General features: G+C 40.1%; 1 pseudogene; it reads left to right on the forward strand.

Annotated features, from left to right (window-relative positions):
• The first annotated feature begins 1,808 nt into the window (after positions 1-1,808).
• Positions 1,809-7,621, forward strand: LOC119914992 (annotated as a pseudogene).
• Positions 7,622-7,839: the final 218 nt, after the last annotated feature.

A 7,839-nucleotide genomic window follows, 5' to 3' on the forward strand; every position in this document is an offset into this window, starting at 1 on the left:
TGGACGAGGATGGGTTTGTGGATTTTAAAGAGTTCGCCCTACTGGTTGCCTTGTATGCATGGGGTAACTTTGAGACCCTCCTATAGGCCATCAATGGAAGAAAAAGCATCAAAATAATAATGCCTGTAATTAATGTGTATGTATAATGTAAACACTATTGAAGGGAAATTAACACACTACCGTCTGACCTGCGGTTTCACATCACAATAATAAAAGTGATTTTGTTCCAATCTTACTTGCTTGTTTAGTTTTTTTGTTAATTAGGACTGTGGAGGAAACTTACATAGAACATTTAAGACTGACCGCTTTAATACCGTATAATTTAATTTAATATCTTTTTCACAGTCATATCAGTATGAGTGTAACGTGTGATGGAAACCCAGCAGGGATGACAAGGCCAGAATTATTTTTTTATATCACATTTTTCAGTACTTTCCAGTAGTATGTAATAACAATGACTAATTATTTAATTATTTAAACAAATGCAACCTCGTTATGAATAAGTCATAAATGTATAGATAGATTAATTAACCAATGAAAACTGATTAATAAATGAAGGTTCAAGGCAAGAGAACATCTTTAAGAATTTTGCAATTTAAATTTAAGACCTTGTTATACCTGAGCCCCCTTCTCTTGTTGAGAAAACAAAATGAATGCCGATGATTTTTAAGACTGACCTGCGATCCTGCATAAAAAGGGGCAACAAAATAATAAATCTAAGCATAAGGGAAATTGTTTGGATTTTTGTATTACAAAATTGCTTTTCAGTAACAACTAACTTGATGATCTTTTCAGTATCAACTAACTTGATGACCTTTAACTAAAAGAACAGAAGTTGAACCGTTTTCATCCACAAATCAACTTTTGTTCTTGCCATGAAACAATAGCAACAGCATTAGTGAGTGTGATGCCATGTCAGCTTGTCCTAACAGGCAAGAGTATGTTGACATTGTAAATAGTGGGAATGATAAAAAGTGTTAGGAGAATGTAGAGCAGTAAAGTCAAAGTCAGGGGAGATCCCAACACCGTACAGGTTTGTTCCATGACATGCATTTAGGTCTCATTCTGTCCACTATGGATTATGTCCCCATTATCACTAGTCCCCACCTCAGGGAGAAGTGGGTGTGAGGATGTCAGAACTGACATTATGGGCACATAATTAAACAAAACAAAGTAACTACATTTAAGTAGTACACTCAAGAGCATTTTTAAAGAAGCCTCTACTTGATTCGAGTATTCCCATTTTCTGTGTAACTACTTAATACTGTGACTCTAGCCTACATTTAGAAGGATAAATTATACTTTTTATTCCACTATGAATATTTTACCTCTTTAGTCACTCCTTACATTGCAGATAAAGATTTTACATATAGGCCTAAACCACTGTTACAGATTCAACAAGCAACATGCCTGTTAAAGAAGTAGTTAAAAGTAGCCTCATGTCCACCAGCTATTAGCGTATTAGCTATCAGCGTATTAGTCAAGTAAATAATACTTATAAGTACTTTTACAGAAATAAAGAAACAAGACATCCCAGTGACATTCTGGTTTAACAGTTAAACCCAAGGCATAGACCAACATAGTGGCCAAAACGTTTACCATCTACACAGCCTATAGATGTTGGTCCTTGATTAGAGATCCACATTTACTTTATAATGGAGGGTTTAGACCTCCTTCCCCTCTTATGACATCAAGCTTCCAACCTGCTGTGAGCCACATCATTGGAAGGCATCCGGAGTGGGATGGGAAGGGTGGGGGGCAGGATGTCTGGGTGAGGAATAAAAGCCACAGACATCTGTTAGTGTGGATATACATTGACGTTAACGACACATTTAGAAATCGGTTTCTTCCTTGTTTAAAATACCCAGAAGGTGATGGTTATCAGCCCTTTTTTGCGTGCGTAAAAATGTCCACATCGAGAGTCTTTTGAAAAATAATTTTTAAAAAAACGAAGAATTTATAACGGTAAACCAGCAACAATTTTATTATCAAGAAGGCTGCACATATTTGATAATTTAATATGTACTGTGTGGCGTGTGGTCTAGACACATCGCGATTTATATCCAGATGATGAAAACAGGAGGTCGCTATTTTCTTAAAATGGCAGAGATGGATTTAAAAACAGCCACATCAACGATGGAAGCACTGGTCCGTATCAGCGTGAGTATAGCATATGTCTGTGTTTGTATTGTTGCTGGTTGTAGGTTATAAACAGATTAGCGAATTTTATTTTTGTAATGTATGACTGTATTTTTAACTGGAGAACCAAATTACGGTCTGGATGGCACGTCTCCGTGTTTCACCTGCCGACCATTTCTGTATGGGCCGGCAAATGTTTTCCAGATCAAATTGCAATTGAAATAAAAAGAAATAGCCTACATCTCTTATAGCCTATTGGCAATCCTCAATCTGTAGAAAACAAATTGTAGAATGTTAGTCATGTTTCTTTGATGCTCCAGACTAACCCTCGTCTAATGGTGGTCCTGAAATGTCTCGGTAGCCTCATTAGACTCGAGCAAAATTGCTCTTCAGATCCGGAAGCAAATATTCTCTTTCTTTGATTAGATACATGTGTGTTTAAAACATGACCAAATGAAAAAACAATGTGGGTGCAGACTGAGATGGCACGTTTCTTTTTGGGGGCTCGCGGGATGGTCGTTTCCATAGAAACGTGATGCAGGACCTTCGGTTGATGCTGAGGGCTAGGGATTAAAAGTGTGTGGGTGCTGCTTGCAGCGTCGACCAACATAGGCCCTATAAGTCATTTGCAGAGATGGTTACAATAAAGCATTGCGGACTGACCAGAGGTTTGTGCACATATTATAGGCCTAGCACATAGGCCTACCACTTTAAACAGTTGTGGTAAAAAAATCTTTCGATGCTGTCGAATCAGTTAGTCCTTTCCTCCAGACCCCATCTTACCGGCTCGCGATGCGACGCCTCAAACCCCTCCCCTCTTTTCAAGAGACAGCGCTCCCTTGATGCTGGAAATATACACGTAGTCTGCTGCCATGGCGCCTAGATTCCAGGTGAAGGTAAGGATGCGCTATCGCATCGCCCGTTTTACGCCTTCACCACGCCGGTCTCAGCATTAGCAGTGCGCACTATTCATGTGAGGTTGTTACAACAGGCCCACATTATGGCTTGGTGTGTATAGCCGGCTGGAATAGCCTGAAATTGCGACAGGGTAAATTGCTATTGGAGGAAGAAAGGCAGGCCGGACTTGACATTGAGACTGGCGTGTACTAAGGGAGAAAGTAGGTTATTTTAATGAACTCCAGTGCAGTGCTTCAGTATGGGTTTTTGCAGCAGCCTATTTCTGTCTCACCTGGGAAACGTGTCTGCAGCTGTTTTGTTCTATTTGACTATTTAAACTGGGGATATTGGTTCTTTCATCAATCACCATATGCTGCTGTAGGCCTTTAATATTGTGTGACTTCTCAGCCTTCATGCAGGAATTTATGATTACCTGGTTAATCCCTTCTGATTCTGCATCCACACACCCCAGAAACAATTAGTGGTTTATGGTGTGCTGTGTTGAACTGTCCCGACGCTGCATCACATCACATCCCGGTGACAAAATCCCCAACCCCCCTATGCAGCACAGTCAGTCAGTTTGTCTTGTCCTGGTTTTTGAAGTTAACTCATAATGTCAGTGATGCAGATGTACTGTCGCTGGCCCTGCAGCAGTTTGGGCAGGAGGTTGAGGCTGTGTGTCAAGGGCATCCATGAAGCAAAAGAAAGCAGGCCATCCTGAGCAAAATGACTGATTACTGACTGTAATATCTCCTGTGCTGCAATAACATATCCCGACTGAACACAAACACGGATTAATAATCACATAGCAGTTCAGGGAATTGGATAAAGGAACAGATCCCTTTAAGTATCTCATAATTTATGAAGCAGGGTAGTCTTGTGGTTAGACAGACAATAGCTGTAAATTCACAGGTTTCTGCAACAGCCAGTGTGTCCTTTTGTGTCAAATCCATGTCCTTCAGCAGTACCATGACACACTAACTGCTCCATAGGTGCAGCTTTTTCACCCCACCACACACACACACACTTCTGACCACTGTGGTAAAGTAGACTGCAGGTAGCAGTGAGGTATACTTGTGTAGCACTCCTCTATATACAAATAAACAAATCCAATAATCTAAAGATTATGTGGTGAAACCAATTACATTACCTGATGATCAGTATGTAGACTACTCCTTAGTGTGTTGAGTAGAAAATATGTCAAAAATGCAGAAAAATACTGGACCATCTCAGTGTTAGAAAAACATACTGGCTAAAGAGCTCATGTTCATATGTAGGGCTGCTATATAAGGGATGCACTCTGTGCAGCGGTTAAATATTTAATGCCTGGTCTTTATCCATATTTAACAAGAATGATGAAGATGTCGCCTGTTTGGGACAGCTTTTCACATTTCCCTGTCGCTCTCTCAGGTCAGTCTCTTTATGTCCTACGACACTATGCATACTCCGTGGTACACCTGCAAGTAGGGCTGGGTATGAAACCTCAATACTTTTTGGTACTGCATGAAATCTGTCCATAATGCCGGGGATTGAAAACTGTCAAGTACAGTGCGTGGTCAGATGATTTGAAACTACCTTCATATTTTACTTTATTTAAATCCGCTTAATTGTGCACATTTTTCTGTTTGTTAAATTCTCTTACATGTTGTCCTGAAGGTGTAATAACACAAACTAATTCTGGCTTAGAAAAAGTCAACCAATTTTTCAGCAAGAATGATGAAATAATGTTCAGCAAACTTTGCAGATTATAACCCCACATTCCTTTGCCTCTGACAGTCTAACATGAAGAGCCTGGAGCGTGAGCTGCATTGTCCTGTGTGTAAGGACATAGTCAAACAGCCTGTGGTCCTGCCATGCCAGCACAGTATCTGCCTCATGTGTGCCTCGGAGGTTTTAGTGGCAAACGGCTACCCTCTTCCAGAACTTCCCCCAGAGCCAAACTCCCCAGCCTCCACACCCAACACCCGCTCACCCCGTCAGGCCCGCAGGCCTACACCTAAGGCTGAGCAGCGACCTATTGACCGCGTGCTGCGGGCAGGTTTGAAATACCTCTTTATATCAATTTAATCTGTTTAGGGTAAGAGAAAAGAATATCTATGTTGTGTGTGGATAAAAGATTCTTCTTTAAGGATTATACAGAGGCTTTTGCTTTGGATTGCATTTTGACATGCAGTGAAAAGAAAACAGACCTTCAACCTTTCCACTGATTTGATGTCAGACAATGATCAATATGCAATATTAATGTTGGCATAAGAGATCATGTCATTGTCACGTCATTTTCTGTTTCCCTCCGCTCATAACTGCCTTTCTTTTTGGCTCAAGGTCCTCACCCACCTTCGCCATCCATGCCCCGTTCTCCGGGATATGGGACCTATCCAGGGCGACGCCGTAAGGAGGGCCCACCCCTGGTGATGATGTTCCCCTGTGGCCCCTGCGGCCGAGATGTGGAGCTGGGAGAGAAGGGCCTTACTGACTGTCTGCGCAACCTCACCTTAGAGCGTATAGTGGAGAGGTACAGGCACATATGGACACACTCTTCAACCAAAACAATGAAAAAATGCAAAGATATGCATAAAATACCTACCCAATGAATTGTCCTTCAGTTCTCATGATGCTTGGAACTAAACGTACATGAATAGATGACTTGGGCCTGAAAAACAGAAGGTGTGGGTCCAATTCTGAAAATAATTATTCAGCAGCTGCTGAGCTATTGCAGAATCCTGCAGAGCATGCACTGCAACACACTGTAGCTACCATGGCTGACTATTTGCTTCCATCGGCTAGCAGCTTTAAAACCTATTCAATACTGTATGTGTCACTCTCTCATAGTTTGCCATTTCATTTTTGCAACCTTTCATTTGACTTTGGTTAGACTTTTTAATGTTCACATTGTTTAATGTTTTTGATGACATCTTTATTTAGTTATTTATGTCTTGATACAAAGTTAAAGTTAAAGTTAACAGAACAAGCCATGTGACTAAAGGCTAAAGCAAACTTTCTATTGTTCCTTTCCTTGCTGCTGTCCCTCCACACCACCACCAGGTACAGACACACAGTAAGTCTGGGCAGTGTGGCTGTGATGTGCCAGTTCTGTAAGCTCCTCAAGCTCTGGAGGCCACCAAGGGCTGCGCTGACTGCAGGTCCAATTTCTGTAATGAGTGCTTCAAGCTGTATCACCCATGGGGGACACCACGGGCACAACATGAACATATTCAACCCCACTCAACTTCAGACCAAAGGTAAGACATTGGGACATTAAACACATCTATGTATTTAATTACAAGATATCATAAACATCCTTTTCATACCACTTTTGAAAACCTTTGGTACAACTTCTTAACACTGCACCCGTAATAAGGAAGTCATAACTGATAGCTTAATTAATGTTAATAGATCCTTAACTTATGCTTTATAGATCATTATAAGCCAACCATAAAACATTTTTAGGGTTGCTAGGTTGTGAAAAATATCTCCTTGATTGGTGTTGTGATTCTTTCTGTGTTAATAATGCACTTATAAATGTTGGTTAAATACTAATAAAATACTCATGGTTTCCTCACTTTCTAATAAGCCAGTAATCCTGCAGTATAAAAGGTAGGAAGTTATTAATAAAGGGTATATATTTATATTCGTTTAGTTGTAAGTGGTTAATAAATGGATTTGGTCCAGTTTCTCCACAGAACTTGGAGGGTATTCCTGATGAATTAATGAGCTAGCTAAAAATATAAAGCAACACACTGAAAGGAGGATGATTTTTACAAGCAAACTAATGGCTTATAAGTTATTTAACTGAATCGGCAAAGCTTTAGAAATTATGTATAAAGCACAAAAAACACATTAGTTAAAACTAGTAAAGCCTCTATGAAGGCTGCAGTATTGGAGAGTGGTATCAGCCTTGATTGTAAAACTGTATAATACCCTTACATTTGCTCAGACTTCTGTTGGATAAAGAGTTTCCTTCCTTTGCCTAAACAGAAGACACTGAGATGCTTCATATCCTCATACTGATGAACTCTTTCTCCCTTGAGGTAAAATATGCTTCAGATAAATAAGTTCAGATTTAATTTGGCTCCTGTCCTCAGGTTCTGACCTGTCCGGAGCATGACCAGGAGAAACTACAGTTCTATTGTAGGTCTTGTCAGCGGCTGCTCTGCCCTCTCTGCAAACTGCGGCGTGTCCACACTGGACACAAAATCCTGCCAGTGGCCCACGCATACCAAGCCTGAAGGTACGACTCTGAAACTGACATGGTCTGGACTGGGTATCTCTAAATGTCCAGCAAAATTGAAGGTTTGTATATATGATAGTTCTGAAAAACATACATTAACATTTCATATGAATTATGTCAACACTTCTTTTCTCAAACTTTATAGTTTAATTATTGAGTGAAAGAATTTTGAAATTTGAAAATTTAAGGCTGTGTGTAACAGTTAAGCTGTCTGGTGTGTTTTTGCTGTTTATTTGACAGGAGAAGATTACGAAGGAGATGAACTACATTCTGTCCAACCAGGACACAGTTCTGGGTCAGATTACCCAGCTGGAGAGTTCCATCACTCAGACTGAGGTGATTAATACTTTGGGCTGACAAAATGTTGCTGTACATGGAATTAACAGCAGTCAGTTGCTAAATAACTAAAAAAACTGTCAAGGTTGCTGATCATTTTACCAGCTGCTTTGACAGGCAGCCAATTTGTGTTTGGCTAAATATTATTGTTGAATTTTGACAAAAAAAATTGTCCGTAACTCTATGTTTTTAACAACCCCCTAATTATTCTTAATAAGTATAAACAATGAATGAATTGT

This window comes from Micropterus salmoides, unplaced genomic scaffold, assembly GCF_014851395.1.
Source record: "Micropterus salmoides isolate LMB-PRFRI ecotype aquatic unplaced genomic scaffold, ASM1485139v1 Ms_hic_scaffold_20, whole genome shotgun sequence".
NCBI lineage: Eukaryota > Metazoa > Chordata > Actinopteri > Centrarchiformes > Centrarchidae > Micropterus > Micropterus salmoides.